Source organism: Sebastes umbrosus, chromosome 11, assembly GCF_015220745.1.
Source record: "Sebastes umbrosus isolate fSebUmb1 chromosome 11, fSebUmb1.pri, whole genome shotgun sequence".
NCBI lineage: Eukaryota > Metazoa > Chordata > Actinopteri > Perciformes > Sebastidae > Sebastes > Sebastes umbrosus.
The window spans coordinates 17,548,961-17,572,048 of NC_051279.1; the positions used below are offsets into that span (position 1 = coordinate 17,548,961).

A 23,088-nucleotide genomic window follows, 5' to 3' on the forward strand; every position below is an offset into this window, starting at 1 on the left:
GCACCTCTCAGCGTGGCGTACTCCTCCGCCGCTGACCTCAGCTGAAAATAGAACCAGGAAGTAGTTATTTCAGGAGCTCATTTCCACCCGCACCAGGGGTAGACCACAATTAGCACAACATCTCTGTCTCTCTGACTGCCTCCTACTGGCGCTCCACTACCTACCTCGCTGTAATTATGTGGAATGTGGTGAAGAAATGAAATCATTTCTCTCTGTGGTATTGATGCTGTTAAACTAGATGCATTTTTAAATTAATGCTACCGGATAGGGTTTTGCTTGTGAAGCAAATACCAACTGAATCACACATGATGACATCTCTCTCCTACAAAAATATATTTATACAGTACCACTTTGCTGTGTCGAAAACTTTTTTGGAGTAAACATCATTAGATTATATTCACCAACAAATGTTTTTCCCATCTAGAAAAAAATGCCATCCTTTTAGAGCACAGAAGTGCCACAGAGGAGGACTTTGACACCGGAGACCAGCGTTCGTGTCCGGCGTCAGTATGCTTCAAACTATTTGAAACCCCCTCTTCCCTCACCTTTCCATCTCGTAACTGGGGGGCTGCATTTGACAATTTTTGTTTAATTTTCTGACTTCACACAGTAATTGGCCAGGTTTGTGAAGGTGAGGCAGTAAAGCAGGATTTTAACTTCTCTCTCAATTGCTCATTCTTCATCCATGGCGACTAGTGATGTCAGGAGAACCGATACTTCAGTACCAAGTTGATGCTAAAATTCTGAAAACGTGACTGTACTCATTTCTCTACCGCATGTACCGTAAGTACTGTCAGGGCTCGGGACTAATGGCATCCTGTTCTCCCAGGGACGATAGCAAACGTGTTTGAAATGCAGTGAACTCACTATCTACACGTCCAGGGGACGCTCCCTATTGTTTCCCTAATGCTACGTTGTCAACAACAAATCTGTGTTGAAATTGGCAGGACATGAGCTAGTTACCATTAGCTGTTAGCAGCCAGTTAACGGGAGGTGCCCTTGATTTACATTAGACTCTATTCAGTAAAAATGAGTATACATCAGATGGGTAATACGTCATCCAGAGTAGACTTGCATGACCACGCCCCCTTTTGGGAGAAAACAATCCCTCATCCCTCGTAAATGGTAACAGCGTAAACAGAAGAAGTTGAAACAGGTCTCCAAACTTCTACTTTAAACAAACCAGTAATAGTAATAACGCTATGCCGAAGAGTTGCTGTGTAGTTGGTTGCACCAACAAATGATGTTGGTGACAATGACTAGCATGGCCAGCTAACGTCAGCTTGAGTGTGAGGCTGCTACAGTAATATAGTCGTACATTGACGTTATAGCAGCATCAGACTGTCGTCTCGAACTATAGATCAAACAGTTGGCTATTAACACGTTGGTTATTTACAGACAACACTTAGCCTAACGTGATTCAGTCAAATATGTATAGAAGTCTGGATAAGCAATATCCGGCCACTGTGTTGGACGGGTGAAGACTGAAGGGACATGACGGCGATTAACCTTAATTGATTAAGGTATTGCGAACGCTCAGGTCCAGGCAAGGTTGCAAAATAATTATTAGACATGTGTATAAAACAGACGTTTGTATAAAAATGATCATGATTGATTGATTGATTGATTGCAAGGGAACAGTTTGCAGATGTGTTTAATGTTAACATTTCCTTGTGTTGATAAAAACATTATACATTCCTATAAAGCATATTTGTTAATGCAAATTGTTGTGTATAATTGATAATAATAATATTAATAGCAATTCTTGGGAGACAGTCATCACTTTTGTCATCCGTATCATCATCTCTTATGCTTTTCTTCTTCTACATGTAACTCAGTAGATGTTTGTATTGAAGTAAGTGGACGGTCAAAAGGGAGGTATTGGTTGCTCTTGAATAGCATTAAAGTGTTAATAGAATTTTTTCGAAGAACTTAATACCGCTGTATGTAGCAACTGTAATCTTAACTCCTTAACCTTTTATCTCTCTTTAATTTGCTGCAGGTTTTCATTTCTAATTATTCTCTATTGTATCCTTCCTGTCCAACTCATCCTTTCTCTATATTCTCCACACCATCTCTGTGTCTTTACACGGTTTTCCTGGATTTACCTCTCTGTCTTTGTCTCTGTTTTTCTTCCTCTATTTCCCTCTACTTGTGTCTTATCCAGCATTTTTTTCTCGTTTCTCATCCATTCTTTACCTTTCTCTCCCTGCTTGTTTTCTCAACACTTGGCAGGGGTTCTGTCTTTTTCTGCAGTCTATGTTTGTGAGTGTGTGTGAGTTTACAGTCTCTGTGTATATATACGCTCATCTGTCTGCTTATGTTTGTGTGCATTCATGCATATATGAATGTGTGATAGCTGTGGTTAAACAAGCAGAGGTGTAGTTTTAGATTAAAATATAATAAAAAACTGTGCACAAATTCTTATTTTTTTGCAAAATTCATATTGTAACTTAAAGTGGCAGTAGGCAGTATATTTTTGGCATCATTGGGGCAAAAATTCCATAATAACCTTTCAGCATATTGTCAGTCAAGTGTTCTGAGAGATAACTAGACTTCTGCACCTCCTCATGGCTCTGTTTTCAGGCTTTAAAAAATCCTGTGACGGGAGACCTTGACCAATCACAGGTCATTTCATTGAGAGAGCGTTCCTATTGGCTGTGCTCCGGTCATGTGACCGGAACTTGGCGTTCCTTCACCAGATTACACAATGGTGGCGGCGTCACAAACTTTCTCATTTTACAGCTAAACAGTACACTACAAGATGATTCTGAAATCATTTGAGGCGAGAAATAGGCATTAACATAACATAATATTGATTCATATTTGATCAGCGCTGCCTAGTTTGACCATTTGGTCGGAGTTCGCGAGTGATTGACAGCTGCTCATAGACGGCAGCTGGACAGCAGACCTCAGATCAGCTCTCACTGCTTGTTTTTACTCCGGTCTGTGAAATCTTGCAGATGCCGTTAGGAGCATCGGAGGACACCGGAGGACACAGAGGCACATGATTTTTTTCAGGTTACCGGTTTCATGTACTACTGTCACGATATAGCGACCGTTTTATAAAAATAACTTTTTTTAAATCATATTTGCTCCAATCTCGCCTACTTCAGCTTTAAATGTATCTGTGCATTTGTAACTCCAGTGTCACTTTGAGTGCTGAGTTTTACGCAGTTTTCTGGTTTAAACCTGCACTCAGATGTTTTAAGCTTTTTTTTCCCCTTCAGCCTTAGGTAATATAATTTGTGCATAATTTCTATTCACACATTTTCAACAACTGCAAATCGTTTCTACACATCCACAAACTGGGTTTATTATGCAGGTTGGATGCAGACGTTGGAATTACCTCTGAACATCATTTCAGAAGCTCAGAATGATCCTGGTTTGAGCCCATAAATTAACAGCAAGTACTGTACTTAGACACCTAACCTTATTGTACCTACTTGATAACCATTAAAACCTTTGAAGTGATTTACTGAAATGCACCAGTGACTTTGCATGTGGAATACAGAGAGGGATAGTGAAGATAAACTGGATGTAGATCTAAAAACATCAAATCAAGGAGTTCACTGTTGACTTCAGTGGAGACACTTATAAGTTTCATATTCTCCAAAGACTGTGTTTTAGATAGGTCGGGTTAGTCATGTACCTGTTCATGAACACTTGTAATATAATCTGTGCACATAATGGATTACTGAAATTAATTTAGCAGTCAGTATGGTAGCGTCACTAAAAGTCACTGCAGGAAATCGTGGATTGAAAGATTGGATCAGAAATGAATGGCTGCCTGCTAATCTGTCTCCGAGTGTGTGTCTAAAAACAGTCAAGCGTGTATTTATAATGTACACTTTTGATAAAGCCGGTGTATAGCTGTTGTAAAATGGGATCACAGAGTAGATGGCTGCCTGCTAATCTCGCTGCTTTAGTTAGTCTCATCCTCTCACTGTCTCATTACAAGGAAACCGCATACAGGATAACTCACACACACACAAAACAGCAAACACACACACACACACACACACACACACACACGCACACACACACACACACACACACACACACACACACACACACACACACGGAGTCTCCTATTCTCCATTAATCTTTACAGGGAACATTTAGACTGCAGAGGGAAATAGTGTAACAGTCAGCCAGAGTTCTACTTTTGAACAACTTCCAGTTCGCACCGCAAACTGATGCATCACCGTCTCGGAGACAGTGACATCACTGGAGACGTGCCTAATTGTTTCCTTTTTTTTTGCTAATCGTGAAACAATTAAAATCCATTTCTCATTTCCTTGCTTATGGAAAGCCGAAGAAAAAATAGAAAGCGTAAATTCTGTTTTTGTTATTGGATTGAGTCACTTGCCAAACTGATTATTTCCCTGCGAGTGCGTGGTACAAAGCTCCTGATAAAACGCTGACGAGCTGTGACGAATGCTCTCATTTTTTCTTCGCGTTATGCTGACGCACAGATTTTTGTTTTTTGTAATGTATAATGCATCTTTTGGTTATCACAGACTATGGTGATACAGTAATAAAAGTACAATTGCATTCAAACTGTCAGTCTGTGTGTCTATCTCCCTTTTTTTCTTTCTCTGCATCTTCCACTTTGGGACAACGCTCCTCTCTGCCAGTGATTAGCTTGCTTTGGTTCGCAGCCACGATGAGAGTTGTACTTTTGAAGCTCATTGAGGATATTTCTATCACCTAGCTGTAACCTCTTGTCTCCATTGATACAATTTACTTATAGACCGCCGCTGCATGGCTGTTGTCTCCATCCCTCAAAAATGAGTGCTACCGTTCAAGGAACAGAAAACCAGTTATTTACAGATTTTTTTAATTCTCTGAAAATTTTTTCCACCATTTAATGTTATATGTTCAAGACATCTTTGCCAGCTGACAAAACAATCTCATCTTGAGGTCGATTCAGTAGCCGTTCAGGAGCTTTTGATGATATCACATGATCTTCATCCGCAGATGGCGTAGCACTTTAAGGACTTCTCGTTCATACTATATTGGCTTTGAAGTTGAGTTTCAAAGATCCCACTTTACTTTGGAAACAGCAGACCCGATCTGCTGATGAAGATCATGTGATATGATCGAAAGCTCCAGATCAGCTACCAATGCCTAGTTCACACTACACAACTTTCAAAGTTGTCAGATCACTGTGCTGTTAGCACTACACTACTTGCTGTCTTGTAATCTGGAGTCTTTAAGTCGTTGTGGTTGCACACTACATGACTGATACAAGATCTTTCCCCAGGAGGAATCCCCAATGAGGCCTTCAAACTATGTTTTGTCACAAAACACACGCGAGAAATACATGGTAAATTACATGATATATGAATGCCGATGTGCATATGGCTCTGATCTGGGGCTTTTGTCTGGGAGCTCCAAAAACTGTCGGGGAGCAGAAAACCAGGTCTAAAGCAGTGTAGTGTGATATTGTAAGCAATTAGTGGACCTTGTGGTGAGATTGTTTTGTCAACTGCTGTTTCAAAGGTCCAGCGCTTATTTGCTTTGAGACTCCAGGAAGCCACAGCGGCACATAACCCCACGATAAAACAATGAATTGCTTTATTTACACTTTTTTTGTATGAATTAAACACATAGAGTGACATAACGTGTTAATTAGTGAGCATTAGAGGTGCTAGACAGATTTGACACCTTTGGACCAGGCTAGCTGTTCTTCCAGTCTTTATCTCGGACAGATGATCTTCTCTTCTAACTCTTGACAAGAAAGCCAATAAGCGTATTAACCAAAATGTTAAACTCTTCCTTTAGAGAATCCACCATGCAGTTGAATCCTGGCCAGACTGTGACTTCCTAAAAAGCTAAAATATCCAACTTTTTGCCTTGAGGCAGGAGGTATATTGTTAAGTTCATGCTACAGCACCTGCCACTCATCTGGAGTGATTGGCTCCGACACAGTGAAAAGACTGAAATCTTGTGTCAGACATAAAAAAACTCAACTCTACTCTTGAGCCTGGCGGTTCTGCTGCTGCTGCCTTTGGAAGAGATGCAACACAGACAGTTCATTTAGTCTCTAAGAGGTGCTGTAATTTGCTGTAATGGCTAATAGCTCCTGTTACATGGTCAGTTTTTAAGGTAATGTATGTGGGCTATTCAACCAACTATTATCCCTATTTCCATTATATATTGATACTCAGAGCCCACTGTATCAGACCTATTGATTTATTGCCACTCTCCATTCTTACTGGAAACAAAACTTCCCATCACCGTTGCCTCAAAACACTGGCCTCAAGACAACACATGCAAACGCAAGTAGATACTAAAAGCTCTCTTATAGCCTCCAGGCTCCCTGCTCTGGTTGTCACTGTGTGTTTGTTATTTGTTTGGATACTTAGAGTACTCTGAGATTTCAGTTTTTAAGATGAGAGGTAGAAGTTCAACTCCTGCACACATCTTCGTTCCCCGTCTGTCTGTCTGCCACCCACTGGCTCCTCGCATCTCTTCCTCTTCCTCACCATCTTTTCTGCATTCATACTCATTTATATCTCTCATACCGACACAAGTGTGGAGATCTCTCTTCCTCTTTCGCTCCACCTCTCTCTGCCGCTGCCTGTGTCTCTGCTGTAGGACAGATAATTAATCTCAGATGGAACTCTGAGCCCTTCTCCATGTTTACATCCCCTGTGTGTGCGTGTGTGTGTCTGTGTGTGTGTGTGTGTGTGTGTGTGCGCCTCCTACTGAAGGTGTGTGTGTGTGTGTGTGTATACGAGTGTGTTTCAATGTGTGTGTACAACTAGTGTATCTCTGTATATTTGTATGCATGTTTGTGTGTGTACAATTTTGTGTGTGTGCGACTTGCTAATTTGATTAACGGGTGTAAACAGTTAAGCTAACGGTAATGACTACCAAGCAGTCTGCTGCTGTAGCCAGTGGGCTTCATACTGATTACTATCATCATGAAGATAAACTCATGGAGCTGGATCTCTGTGTGTGTGTGTGTGTGTGTGCACAGAAAGCAATGTGTGTGTGTGTTCTCTCAGACCAGTGCTAAAGGCTTTATGCTGGTTTTTCAGTGTGTATGAATGTGTGCTGAAACCAGTTTCTAATCTATTATAGCTCAAAGAGAACTACAGATAACCTGCCAAATTACCACCATTGACGCCAGTAATGAAACAAACAGTGACAGTAAACAGGTTGTCCATCACCAACAATACAGACTCCCTGTAGATGGCATATGCCATCTTGAGGAGTTTAACTAACGGGTCCGTTCTGTTGAGGTATGATCATTTGTATGAAGCAACAAGTCCTCTAATCTAAACAAAATAAAGGTAAATGACACATACAAGCGTTTCTGAGCTGGCAGCCCTCGGCAGGATGACACTATGTTTACATGCACACTAATATTCGATTAATATTCCGAATATGACAATATTTCCAATTTAATACGGGTCATGTAAACAACATATGCCGTTTGAATATTCTGAATGGAGCAGTTTCCGATTAAGACATGTGGGATATACCGATATCATTTGGGTTTTAGGAGCATTCTTTGGATATGTATTCAGCACATTTGGTTTATGCATCTCAACTGGAGTTTTTACCACAGTTTGCGACAAACTCCTCGTGCCTGTTTCCGGCCAGCTCTGTGCGTTGTACACCTGTACATAAACCAGTGGGCAACTTCCGGGTCTGAGAAGTGAAGCCAATGCTGAAGTGCCTTAAACTTGCATTCTTTCTAATAGCCAGCAGGGGGCGACTCCTCTGGTTGCAAAAAGAAGTCAGGTTGTATAGAAGTTTATGAGAAAATGAGCCTACTTTCACTTGATTTATTACCTCAGTAAACATTGTAAACATGAGTTTATGGTCTCAATCGCTAGTTTCAAGTCCTCTTCAATACAGCATGATGTTCATTTAGTAAATTATGGTCCCATTCAGAGTCAAATAGATGATAAAGTAGAGTATGCTTTAGGGCGTGGCTACCTTGTGATTGACAGGTCGCTACCACGGTGTTGTCCGGTCTGGGAGTTGTCCGTGTTTTCAGACCCTTTCCTAGTGTGTTTTCAGTTCATGAATGTCTCATTCAGCATTCAGTTGTACTTAGCTCCACCCTCTCGTGTCACTTCCGGTTGCAAAAAAACAAGATGGTGACAACCAAAGACCAAGATGGCGTCGGCCAAATTGCCGAACCCGAGGCTTCAAAACGGCAGTCCATAAACCAATGGGTGATGTCACAGTGACTACGTCCACTTCTTAAATACAGCCTATGATACAAACCAACTAGCCAACAGTTTGCAAGGATGTGCTTAGAGATGCATGCCCAAAAGAAAAGACCACATTTCTGGTTCGGATGGAGAAACATGCCTACTTTTAAACATTATGAATCAATACGGTTACACCATATCAATGGTGTAGCCCGTAGGACGTACGTCATGGGGGCATTTTACCTTAATCGAAGTTTGCACGGCTGCACGTCAACGGGAATATTAGTGAAATATTCAGCCATGTACACAGCTTAGTAGGAATATTGCCTTTTTCAGAATAAGGGCAAAAAACTGAATGTTTTTGCATGTAAACGTAGTCACTGTTTGTCAGTGCCTTCAAAAAAACGTTGATTCATGATTCATATAGGCCTTTTCTGATCTGGAACCTGTATAGCTAAGATTTGGTTAAGATTAGGCAACTTAAACTAGTTGGTTAAAGTTAGGGAAAGATTGTGGTCATGCTTCCTTCTATTTAAATGGTTCATATTTTGTTACACTTTGTTGAGCTCTTTTTTTACTGTGTTAGCTGATGCATCTTGTTTTTTGCACTATCCCCTTTGCTGCTGTACACTGTAAATTTCCCCACTGCGGGACTAATAAAGGAATATCTTATCTTATCTTACCTTATCTTAAAAGAGACCAAAGTTGACAGTTTGTAGGAGACGGCATGTGAAAATCAGTCTCCAGTTTTGCATCATTTTAACGTCGCACTTGGCTTCTCTGAGACAAGGGTCACTATTTGCACAGCATCAACATGTGAGGAAAAGGTAAACTTACTGTATGTTGTTTTAAGTGTTTAAAAGCTGTTTTCCCTATTGTAATGTAAGCAATCGAACAACAAATGGGTTCAGTGGACCAAACTGTGGCATCTTCTGTACATCTGTTGGAAAAGTGGTCAGAGCATTAACTTAGGCTTTGACACTGTCCTTAATGAGGAACTCATTCAATTCAATTCAATTCAATTACATGTAACTGAATTCTAACTGTTGCGGAACGGTTTGCATCAATAACCTACTTATACAGTTTAATCTGCAGTGGAGTCGTATTCTGATATGTTCCACAATATGCTCCTCTGTTCCCCTCACGGCTCTCTGCTCAGCGTTTAGGTACTACTCACTACTCACACACACTGCACGCTACATGCACAAACACAGGCGTGGAAGCTCACAAGCAGAGACGCTAATAAACAGAGAACACACACACAAACACGCCAGCACTCACACAGCGGCAGAATGCAACTGGGAGGCTGCTCCCTTGCCTTGCCTGGAGAGGGAGAAGCTTATTATGGAGCCTTATTGAAGGCTTCAAAGAGTTTAAATTAGGGTGGAGAGGAGGGATTAGGAGACGAGCGAGAGAAAGAGGAGGGGAGAGGCAGAGGAAGAGCGGGTAAGGGAGAAGAAAGGAAGTGGATAGAGAGAGGGAGGAAGTGGGAGAAGAAAAGAGGTACAAGTATATAGAGAGGATAAGATGTGAGAGAGGGGATGTTGGAGAGGGGAGAGGGATGGAGAGGGCATGGGGGAGGAGAGAGACAAATGGGAGGAGGTGAGTCAAAGAGTTTGCTGGCTCATGCTGATCTTACACTAGACGATGTTTGAAGTGATTTCAGAGTTCATTTCCAAGTGGGAGTCACAACACTCGCTAGGAGTAAAACTCAGTCACAGCAGTCTTAACACAGTCTTTTCTCATAACGATTGTTCTCACAAAAATCAAACACATGACACTGTAGGAAATGTGTGGCTGCAGGTGCAACGGATGAAACAGTCTGTGTTCATCTCATGTACAAAAACAAGACGTGTAACCTTGACAGAACAAACAACGGACGTGCACCGCAGTAGCCTTAGAAAACAACCAAAGAAGTTAAAACTCCCATCTCAATGTGACACGGTAAACAAACACGGTCAGTATCTATCAATCAATGATTAGCAATGGCAAGTTCTAAGTGCTTGATGAAGGGTAAGTGAAAATATTTCATAAAATACAACAACTTTTTTATATTTTATAGGGCTGTCAATTGATTAAAATATTTAATCGCAATTAATCGCAAATAAATCACACATTATTTATCTGTTCAAAATGTACCTTAAAGGGAAATTTGTCAAGTATTTAATACTCTTATCATGGAAGTGGGCAAATATGTTTTATGCTTTATGCAAATGTATGTGTATATTTATTATTGGAAATCAGTTAACAACACAAAACCATGACAAATATTGTCCAGAAACCCTCATAGTTACTGCATTTAGCTTAAAATAATATGCTCAAATTATAACATGGCAAACTCAAACCCAACAGGTAACAACAGCTGTCAGTGTGTCAGTGTGCTGACTTGACTATGACTTGCCCCAAAACTGCATGTGATTATCATAAAGTGGGCATGTCTGTAAAGGGGAGACTCGTGGGTACCCATAGAACCCATTTTCATTCACATATCATGAGGTCAGAGGTCAAGGGCCATGACAGTTTTTCCTCACCAAAATTTAGCATATGTTTGCAGCATTATTTTGCCTCTTTAGTGTCATGCTAGTATGACAGGGTGCCAATGGATTCCTTAGTTTTTTTTGTTTCACATGATAACAGCATCTTCACTTTAGCTTTAAAACTGAGCCCGCTACAACCTCCGACAGATCAATTGCGTTAATGCGTTAAAGAAATTAGTGGCGTTAAAACAAATCTGCGTTAACGCAGTATTATCACGTTAAATTTGACAGCCCTAATTTTTACAAAACTATAAATATCAAACATATCAACTGACTAAAATGTGACAAAAACAAATGCATGCTTTTGTCATAATAAATGACTACTAAATGAGAATAAGGTACCAAACTTAACACTGGAAATAGATATCCTATAAGACACTAAATGCCCTTTAATGTTGTAATAAGTATTGATCTGCAACATCAGCCTGCAGGCTACAGCAAAAACAGTTAACATTTGCTCAATACTGACAATTCACTGGACACTGCATTGAGTTTGCATTCGACTTTGTAACAACATAACACACTGACATAAATTGGAGGTTGTGAATAGGGAGAAACCAAGGAGGAAAGTAGAAGGGAGAGAAAGGAAAACTGTGAAGTGATGAGATGAAAGAGAGGAATGAGAGGAGAGAGACGAGGGGACAGAGAGCGAGGAGGGATGATTTGACCTAGAGGGATGGAAAAAGGCTGTCAAGGTTGCTAAACATGGAGCAAAGAGGAAAGACCAGGACAAGAGCAAGAACAGAGAGGAGATCAGAGGGAAAGAAAAAGGGAAAGAGGGAAAAGAACAAAAAAAGGCATTAAAGAGGCGGGCGAGAAGGATGGAGGGGAGAGGGGGAATAGTGCGACTCAGAGGGACAGAGAAAGGCTGTCAAGGTCGCTAAACAAGCAGCAGAGACGAGGCCCTAAAGGGATTGGCTGCAGTGCTGAACAGCAGTGACCTGTTAGTCATGGTCACACACACAAACACACAAACAAGGAAGAGAAGATCAAATAAAAACGAATTTACTGGCAAAACAGAGATGACAAAGATATAAAGAATGGCCGAAAAGATGGAAAGGAAGAGGAGCAAATAGAAAAAAAAACATGGACAATTTTAAATGTGGTTTGTCTGAACATGAATTACGAGCCTATTTCAAACAGTTGCATCCTAACCTGTCCTTAACACTTTTCTGAAAATAAAATACGCCACATAAATGCAGAAGCTAGTTTACGTGTTTCCTTGAAATCTAGTCCACATCAACAGCAAATGACTAAAATTAAATTTAATGAGCTTATCTTTTTCTTCCCCTCCAAGCTAAACCAATTTGGGTCAATTCAGTTTGCCTGAGAATCTTGTTGTTTTTCTTAAATGTGCCACCAAAATACTGAACACCACTGGGATACATGGATGATACATAGACAGGCAGATAATAGACTGTCAGTATGATAACCTGTCTGTCTGTCAGGCTGGAAAGAGTTAAAAGCCGAGGTGGATGGTGTGTGTGTGTGTGTGACTGCTCTGTGATTGCCCTGGGGAAAACAACATGGCATAAAGCAACAGTCACCTGTGTGTTTGTGTGTGTGCCTTAGGGCATACAAAGGTAACAGCTCAGTAACAAAACCAGCCACAGAGTTTTGGAATAATTTTACAAACACAACTCAGATCTCAAAGTAACATACCTGCATCTGACACACGCTCACTCAGCAGCTGTAGAGCTTTTAAACAAACACACACGGTTAATGTTCTGTACTTCTACAGGGAATAGATGTTCCCATCACCTGCAACTTCCTGTGATTAGTTTCATTGTATGTATTATAACATACAGTATAACAGCAACCAGGTGTTGGTCTTGACATACAGTAGTCAGGACAGCTGTGTAAGTGTGAACAACTGGTTCAATTACAGTTCGCAAATACATTAGCCATGTTTGTAATTAAAGACACCAACCCTACTCAACCAACAACAACCACAGCAAATCACTGAAGCCATGATAAGTGCTTTTAAATGCTTATTTAACTGTCTGTATGTCCTTCGCATATCTCGAGAACCGCTTATCCGATCAACTTCACACTTAGCTGGTGTATTGCTGGGGACCCATGGGAGTGCTTTGTCGAATTTGGTGGAATTTGGACATGCGTCACATTCAATATTAATAAAATCTGAATAAACAAGCAAACAGTGCTCTGTTCAGCGGCAGGGGTGGGGCTTCAGGGTTCTGCAGGCTCGAGCATGCATGGTTCGAGACCGCAACTCAGGCAGTTCAGTTTTGCTGCTGGATATACTAACATTACAACCTAACTCTTCTCAAAGAGCGAAGTCAAAGAGCAATGAGCGGTTCTCGACACTGCCGCAAGCAGCACTTCCTTGGGACCAAGCAATCAGAACGCGCCAACTGGCCACAAGCCCCCGACAACGCTGCAAGCAGCAATACCGGGAGGCTACCAGGAGCCATGCAATCAGCCCGTTCCGAATGGGTACGCGCTCCGAACGGGCACGCCATGAATGGGCGTTGCACTAGAAATGTCCAATTAGTAATTAGTGGATGACAGATGGATAGATGCCGGCTCAGGCCATATTTAAGTGGCTGGCAGAACTTAGCTACCTACCTGCTCAACACCAAATGACGGACAGAGACAGTTAACAATTATAGCTGGTGAACATAATAATAATAATAATAAGCATTTAGCAGCTAAAGAGCCAGATATTTCCCTCAGGAGTTGGTGGAGACCAAAACGGAGCTAAAAGGAGAGTAAATATTGGACTTACAATAATCAAGTAGACAGAAACACGACTCCAAATGAATGATAATGTTGCTCAATGTCTGTTGGATGTGTAAATAGGAAACTGCTGACATGTTAGCCATATCAACTTTATAAGGTGACAACATGTCAGTGGTGTCTTAACATCTTGTTCTACTTCCCCAAAAAAATCAATGAATCCACTTTCTTCTAAAGTCTATGACCCCAGTGCACGAATTATTATATATCCTGGAAATGCTGATGTGTCAAAGGACTCATTTATCGTTCCATTGTTGTGTATTTCCTGTTGGTGCATCTTTTGTTGAATAGGGGATATTTAAACTTGGAATCCACTGCAGTATTCACAGTGTTAACATTCAATTTGACCCATACTTCCTGAAAACATAGTGATAATCACTACTCCCAGTCTCAGTTTATGGAAATATAGTGTCCTTGTTTGGTTTTTACAGCCAAATGAGCTCCATTTTGTGACAGCACCAGCAGCTCTGAACCAGAAAATGGGCCCATAGCCTTGGAAAATGTGTTTTATTCCAGGCACTGTACATCTAATTGATTTATTTACACTAAAAAAGCAGTTGCCAATTTCTCCTGAATGTTTCATGTTGTGTCTTCTGTAGTCTGCTCTTTGAGGACTTGGCAGCACTATCGTCTTTCTTATCATTGTCCCGGTTGGAAGAATAAATCAAATTGTTATGAAACAGGATTGGCGCGCAGCTCAGGGATGACCAGAAATAACAGTCAGTCTGATTGTAAAAGTAAATAAATATTAATGGGAATGGAGTTATATGGATATTTCTTAACATACAGTATTTATGTCAAATACTCCCATATAGTTTCCCTCTCCCCCTCCCCATCTTTCTTTCTCTGTCTCTATTTGTAACTGACATGCAAAAAAATCACACTCAAACACACACACATTCACAGATTTCAGTGTGACTATCGGAGGCGTTATCTCTGCATTGCAGACTATTAAACATTGATGTGTTGTTATTGTAACAGCAGCAATCTGGATCATCCAGGCTGAATGACCCAAAATAAAAACACTTTGGCTGGCGACAACACGGATTCTCTGATAAACAACTGTTTTGTCTGCAGTGAACAATTAGAGCAAGCTTTGCTGGGACCCATTTTGGTGCAAGATAATCTTTTTTGGGAAGTTATTGTTGTTTTTTAGAACCTTTTTTTGGAAACCGGTTTCTATTAGCGATAGTATAAGAACTATGAGATACTCACAAAAAGCTGTAAATAGGACCAGAAGTTGAAGGACCAAAGAACTACTCGTACCATCCCTTTACTGTATTGGATTCATCCTGGTCAGCACGACTATTTCCTCCTTCTGTGTCACTGTTTGATCTTCAGTCAGTAATGCTCAATACATCAAAGGATTTGATTCATGATGATGTTACATTTTTTCTCAGCACTGCCTTGTCTTCTTCCACTTTAGTTTGTGAACAGTTCCTACATTTCCCAGATAGCATTGTGGCACTCTCTGGAGAACATAATTTTATCATCTGCAAACCACACGTGAACTTGAAAGGAAGAAAGTTAAAATACTTCTGTAACTAGGCAACAGGTAACGCCTGTTTTTTCCTCACCACATCTGCTTCCACAATCTGTAATATTTCTTATTACCCAGAAACATAGTACGCACGTGACAAACAGTAGTGTTTCTATGTCACAAAAGGCTTAATAATTGCAATAGAGATTATGGGGAGGGATAAGATATGACGATACCAGAAATCTAGTATTCTCAATACCAAATTCGATACCACGGTAAAAAAACAACAAAAACAAAACCAATAAATCCCCCTGTAATGTGTACATGTGTCTATATACTGTATATCTTCAGATTGCAAGCAGTAGTTTAAATTCACTGACATGGTGACATTTCACTGGGTATAGGCTACCAGAGGTGGGACCAAGTCATTGTTTTGCAAGTCACAAGTCTCAAGTCTCCAGTCTGTGCACTCGAGTCCCGACTCAGGTCTCGAGTCCTAAACAAGCCACATGCGCTCTTCACCAAATGTAACGTAATTTTAACAGCAGAGTAACTGGATCCAACTGGTGCTCAGTAACATAACGTTAGTTCTTCATGGTTTTCTCCTGAAACTTGATTAGATGCTGTTGGATTGGTTCAAACAAAGTGGATCTGGGGGAGTTAAGTGTAAGATAATCAAATGCAAGTCCAACATTCACTGTAAATAAAGAGTCCAGAGTTGAATTAAAAAAAAACACCACTTTCCAGAGGTTTAACAATAAGCAACAAAAGATAGAAATTGAGTTGGTTCAGTTCAGTTTTTTCCCCCATGAGTGAATCCTCTTCTTTTTTTTTTTTTAAAAGATCCTTTTAAATCAGCTCTTGATCTTCCTGAAAAACAGTGTATCTTCGGGGGTGACATCAGGTTGCACTAGTGGGTGTTTCTAAAAAGTAGGGAAGTAATGATACTATTTCATGAGACTTTTAATCTGTCTCTTACAAGTCTCCAACTTTATAGAAGTGCAATACTAAATCGCGGAAGTATCCCTTTCGGTTTCCTTCCACAGGTGGCTCAGGGGGACCACTGAGGAAAGAGGAAACTCAACAGACAAATTCTAGTCAAAGAATATGTGTGAATGTCTCTCCATAGTGGAATTAAGGAATTACTGGCTTCCAGGGTGACTAATAGACGGACAGAAAGGTTGGTTTAATTCAGATGAGACTTGTGCCCTCTCTCTCTGTCTCTCTTTCTCCCTCTCTTCCTCTTAATGTGTGTGTGTCAGCAGCTCAGTCAAGCAGGATAATTCAGTTCTCACTCTGCGGATAAGGACTTCTATCCAGCTTTAGTCTGTCACAACATTTGTTCCACATTTAAATTAGACTGCTGCAGTGGGATGATTGCATATAGATTTGCAGAGGAGGGGAGAGAAGGAAAGGGGAGAGTGGGGAGTAAAGGAGGAAGCGATGTGAGAAAAAGCAAAGGGGAAGAGGAGAGAGAGGTAGAGAGAGAGAGAGAGAGAGAGGGGATATACTGTAGGAGGAGGGATGGGAAGAGGAGGGAAGAGAGAAGACACAAAGGAAGAGTACTACTTTTCATTGCCAGAAACATTCAGTACAATCAACTGTTGTTGTTTCACCATCAGCCTGGTCCCCACAACAACTGTCCTGGATTCTGATGCATGCATCTCACACAACAACACGCATCTATTATAAATAGGCTGAAAGTCAGGCATGGCATGTAAGAGTGCCTAAAACTATGCAAATGTACTCAGAAGTGCCAGACATACTACTTCACATCCAATCGATGGGCCACACTGGCTGCTGGATTTTTAGTTTTCCAGGAACTAATTTTAACTAATTTATAAACTGTTGGGAAGTTTAATCAAATATGACAATGCGTCATATTTTATAACCTGATTATATGTCTTGTAGGGATGTCCCAGTCATCTGCCGATACCGAGTAGGGATGCATTTTTCAGTCCCGATACTGATACCTTGGCATTGTGTATCAGCTGATACCGAGTAGCGATCCGATACCAGTGTTTAATTAATAAGCTGTATGCTTCACTGTGTGGAAGTGAGTGGGATCATTGTTTTATGTGTAAGGTAACATCAGACTTGATTTAAAAATTGCTTTCCTGACTTCCTTGAAATAAAATGTAAGAAATAAATACATAGATATAAATTGCTACATTTTTATATATTATTAAAAGCAACCAAGCAAGTGTGAAATACCTTCAAACAACATATTTATTGTTAGATTCTGATTTGAGTCAGTATCGGCCCAAATACCAAGTCAGATCTGATACTTTTGTTTACTTAAATGTTGATTAAATATGTATCTGACACTTTGAACACATACACACATACTGTACATGTGGAGGAAAAAATTACCTACAATATTTCCTTCTGAAATGTAGTGGCATAAAGTGAAAATTCAAGTAACTCAAGTAAAGTGCAAGTACCTCAGAATTGTACCTACTTGTACATTCCATCACTTGATCTGCTGTGTAAAGTACATCCTGTGTTTTCTCTTTGAAGAAAGATTCTGCACCCAAAAGGGTGAACGTTATATGTTTTGCCGTCCCGTGTCTGTCCGTGTTCCAGTCAAAATGCTGTTGTTACTCTGAGCAGACAGGAAACAGTGAGGTCACGGTGACACTGTGACACTGACTAACAGCCGCAAAACAACACAAAAAAGATCCACAGACCTCAACACATGAGTTTTGTATCCAATGTCTCTTTCTCCCTGAAGATGAACGAGCTACCAAACAAATGGGGGTAGAATGTACGCCCGAAAGCTAATTTGTCACTTTGAACAACTTAAAAAAACACATGCAAATTAAATATAGGTCAGAGATGCTAAATGGTGAGGTCCTGTAACACTGCTGCTAAATCTGCCTGTCCCTTGGCTTTATAGCTACACGTACCTAACCTGACCATGTCAGTTGGTTTGTTTCACAGAACCATCTGAGAAGCCGTCATTGGAAACTGTTTGGATAAGGCAAGGCACTTTCAAAAGATACTTGACTAACAAAAGCGAAACTAACTGAAGGCCAAAAACATCGCCTTCAGTACCGTACTTTCTTTCAATGAAGAAATACACTCCAGTTCCGATATAACTGATGCTATTACAGCATCCACGCTAACGTCTTTAGCAGACATAATTTTTGTTTTTGTTTTTTTGTCTCGCGTGATCTAGTGACATCGCGATAATCCAGCTGCTGTACAAGGTTAACACGTACCACCACAAGTTTGTTTACATCGTGTATCAGTGCCCCTGCCAACTCAGGTGATTGCAGGCTAAAGAACCTCATTTAACATCACACTTATTTTTTCTTTACTGAAAAAGGGGATGACTTTTGTGATTTCAGTAACATGTCATTCATAAAGCCCACTGGCTAACTACCTGATTAATATAACATCATAAGTAGGGCTGTCAATCGATTGAAATATTTAATCGCGATTAATCGCAAATGAATCACACATTTTTTATCTGTTCAAAATGTACCTTAAAGGTCCCATATTATAAAAAAGTTAGATTTTCATGTTTTTTTTTTTTTTTATCATAAAGCAGGCTTAAGTCCTATATAAATACTGTGAAAGTATCGAAACGCTCAATCCACAGGGAAATACACACAGCTCGTATTCAGAAACTCTGCATTTGAAACAAGCTGTCAGGATTTCTGTCCATTTGTGATGTCACAAATATACAATATTTAGACCCAAAACGTAAACATTCTAAATGTGTCCCAGTTTATTCCTGGTTTCAGTATATGTAAATGTCATCAGCTGACAGGAAGTACACATGGACCCAAGCTGTTGCCTAGCAACGCAATTCTGTTGCAATTCCGTCGCAATTCCATCGAAATGCGCTAAAACAGAGTGTTTCAGACAGAGGGTAAATACAGGCATATTCGGGCTGACAGTATGAGGAAAATAAAGGGCTTTTTGAACATTACAGCATGTAAACATGTTCTAGTAGAAACACGAAATACAAGTATGATCCTGAAAGTGAGCATGATATGGGACCTTTAAAGGTAAATTTGTCAAGTATTTAATACTCTTATCAACATGGGAACGGGCAAATATGGTTGCTTTATGCAAATGTATGTATATAGACAAAATCACTGTCAGACAGATGGTGGGTGTTAATTTCCAAAACCTGTCTGGGCCCCAAACAGAATAAACAGTTTTTATAAGGAACTACTTCCAATCCCTCAATAAGCTTTTATGTGACACAAACTCCACTAAACAGGCTTCTGTTTAAATGTGGTTTACACTGGGTGGGAGGTTCAGCAGGTGGATATATTGATGTTAAGTCTTAAAAGCTCCAGATAAATGTGTTCTTGTATCAGGAGAAGCATAAAGTGGAAGCTTCCTGTTTTCACTGTTGAATGTATTCTCACTAAATACATTATAAAGCCATTCACTGTTCATCCCAGAATGTGTGCGCTGCTCTGGGTGTGAGTAAGAGGACGCATGAAGATTTATTATACAGTATATATGTGTGTGTGAGAGTGTGTGGCATGGAACTGTGTGTTTGTCTTTTCCTATGTGTGTGTGCGTGTATGTTTTGAACAGCACATGCATGTGAATGTGTGTTTTGTACAGTATGTGTGAGTGTGTGTGTGTGTAGGTGTCTGTCATATCCAGTACAGGAATCTTTGCCTGAGCGTGATCTACCCATCTCTCTGTTTCTCCCACACTCTCCCTCTGTTTCTCCCCCTCTCTCCCTCCCTAAGCGATGGTGACAGTTGTTCTTTTTAAAGCAGAGTGGATCAGAATGCAGGCGGAGCGGCTGTTAATTATGGATGGGCTGTTTATCCTCCCAGGAACACCCAGGGTGTCCACATACTGACTCTGTTAGCTAACACCTCACAGTAACAGCCCCGCTAACCTCTGCTCAACACACACAGACCAAACACAACACTAATTCATCTGGAGTCCACATACTGAAGCCACTCAGTAACTAACAGATACAATCAAAATCTAACAACTACTGAATTAGCATAGAAACAACACGTATGTTGTCACAACGTCAACTTGATTCTAGTTCAACATTTTATATCTGCTCTCTGCTTTTTATACGTTTTGCTTTACTTTCTTTGCCTTTATGTTATTGATATTTGTCTGTTTCAGACCATGAGTGAACATTTACCTGCCTGGTCTCTGAGTTTTGATTTTGGGTCCAAACCCGGTAACACTGAGCCGTTACAAATGTGGAAGGGTGTTACTAACAATCAACAATCAACATTGTTGGCCTGTGCGGATGAATTAACGTGGGGTGAGACCACAGGGATATACATGAAAGCAGGTGTTGGGAATCTGGGGTGTATTTATTTTGTCCATTTATTTATTTGTATATTTTTATTATTATTATTATTATAATGCATTTGTTTTTATTAAAAACATACAAAAGTTTATGTAGCACTTTTGTATTTGTTTATATTTCTTGTTTGTTTTTTTATTACCATTTTTTCTCCTCCCTTGTTTTTCAATTTACAGTTACTATTTGTTATGGTTTAGGTTGTTGTAGTAATTTTTCTTAAGGAAACAATAAAAAGCATGCTTCAAAAACATTGTTGGCCATGGCCAACACCATTTGTTTCATAATCTTGCCAATTCCATTTTTGGAAACTTTCATGTTGTAGTGTGTAGATTACTGAAGAGGCTGGACTGCAACATTTTCTTTTTAATTTTTATCATATGTTAGTCAATTATTGTTTACACTACAAATATATGACATATTTAATTTGCTTGCTTTACAACACCCAAAGATATTCAGCTGACATATAAGCACGTTCCATTCCTTTGAGAAGGCTGTTGGATAATGTCAAAAGCTCAGAAAAAAAGCTGGTAAGTGAACCTTGAGTTTAAAATATTTTAAGAAGGAGGTGCTCCATAGGTCAAGATTGAATCTCCAATCAATGATTTAAACAGAAAAAAAAAAATTAAATTATCCCATTTGAGAAGCTGAAACATTCAGCATTTTTGCGTAAATGATTTTAATGATGATTGATTATGAAAATTGTTGTTGATTAATTTTCTGTTCAGCTAATTGATTAATCAACTAATCATTCAGCATCCATGCATATAATTGTGTCTCTGCCTTTTGTTCTCTTTGGTATGGTCCTATACTTAACAATGCATCAGCAGGAATCTGTAACATATTTACTAAAGCACAGACTGATGCAGAGGTTTTTATTTGTTGTAGACTCGAGCGGACGTTTTGTAGCAGTGGATACTGCAAATTAATTTAGTTTGTTTACAAATCAATCCGTGTAAATTGAACGAGAGAAGAGATTGAACTCTCACTCTTCACGCAAATATTTTGTGCAACTTGAATGTGAATCCATTACACAGCTGGTTTAGAGTGAATATCATTTCATTTAATCTGAATCCTTTCGGAGCCCTTATCTAATCTGTTCAGGTTCAGCTTTTAACATTTGTGAATAAAGTCGGATAATAATAAATCAGCCAAGAAAAGCAGAAACACTTTTGAGTTCATAACCTTTTAGATACAACCTGAAAATGAAATGAGCAGCCAGATGCAGATTAAGGAGCACATCCAGAACAATAGCCAAGTGATTCACTAAAAGATTTGTTAGCCTACATCTTAGTGTACTAAATTCTGGTATTTTATTAACGTGGAACCAAATACAAGCTGTCTATCAGAACCCAACTGTAATCAGCTGTGCTAATACTGTATGAGAGATGGTCAAAGATCACATTTCATCACATACAGTAGGTATAAAACATCTGACACAGCAAAATGCATCAAGATGTTGCATCATCAGAGCGGTAAATAAGACGCAATGTGATACTTCATTGATCTCTGTAGGGAGGATCTTCTTCTCTCTAGTCACTGTCTGCAGGCACTTCACAGTGCAGGTCAGTTGCATAAAAGCACCACTGGAGCTTGTGGAGATTCAGTGTTTTGCTCAGCAGGGCATATATTCACTGCTTGAACCTGGAGCCTTCACATGAATGATGGTTCACTCACACACACACATAAACAGGTAAAGAACTAAAGCTATAGTAGTTAAGAGCTGGCAGACAACACAGGTCATCTATTATTCACTCAAAGCATGCTCTTGCCTTGCGTGTCTCTGCATCTACTGTATAGCGTCTATACAGATGAATATTCACTGAAAACCTTACTATAGTGTTAGATGCTCCCCACAGCAGTGAAATCAGAACATGTTGGAAGTTAAAATCTTTCAATTTTTAGCAAGAAATGTTTGGCTGAAAAAGGTTTTCATTAGTCTTAAACAGCATTTTTTATAGGAATTGTTGTAAAGCACTGCTGGCTAAAAGAAATGTCTATTTGGCTATTTTCAAAGGGGTCCCTTGACCTCTGACCTCCAGATATGTGAATGAAAATGGGTTCTCTGGGTACCCACGAGTCTCCCCTTTACAGACATGCCCACTTTATGATAATCACATGCAGTTTGGGGCAAGTCATAGTCAAGTCAGCACACTGACACACTGACAGCTGTTGTTGCCTGTTGGGCTTGAGTTTGCCATGTTATGATTTGAGCATATCTTTTATGCTAAATACAGTACCTGTGAGGGTTTCTGGACAATTTGTGTCATTATTTTGTTTTGTTAATTGATTTCTAATAATAAATATATACATACATTTGCATAAAGCAGCATATTTGCCCACTCCCATGTTGATAAGAGTATTAAATACTTGACAAACCTCTCTTTAAGGTACATTTTGAAAAAAAAAACGAGATTAATTTGCGATTAATTTTGATAAATCATGATCGTGATCAATCACATCAAAGATTTTAATCGATTGACAGCCCTAGTTAAGATTAATCCTCTTTACTATATCCATTCATTCTTTAGCAGCAGTTCAAATATACTGCTTTCACATATGAGCTATAAATCATACGAGCTACCTTGCTGACTTGTTACAGGGGCCTTTATAAATTATGATGTCTATGTTATTATATTTGGCAGACAGCAAATAAACTGAAATCGACATCTTTGTATTTTACAGCTCGGGAATTGTGAACTGTGATAGTAAAAGGGATACGCCTGCGAGCTGCAAAAACACTGCAGCTAATTTTTCATCATTGGTCTGCAATATAAGCTGCATACATTATATGCCATGCCTTGCTGAGTGAGAGTGATATTA

General features: G+C 39.7%; 1 long non-coding RNA gene across 2 annotated transcripts in view; it reads right to left on the minus strand.

Annotated features, from left to right (window-relative positions):
• LOC119496849 overlaps positions 1 to 23,088 on the minus strand; it is a 108,856-nt gene that overhangs the window by 66 nt on the left and 85,702 nt on the right. For both annotated transcript variants that reach the window (XR_005208827.1, XR_005208828.1), the window contains exon 5: positions 1 to 41. This exon is cut by the window's left edge and continues 66 nt beyond it. This is a non-coding gene — a long non-coding RNA (uncharacterized LOC119496849). The remainder of the gene's footprint in view (positions 42 to 23,088) is intronic.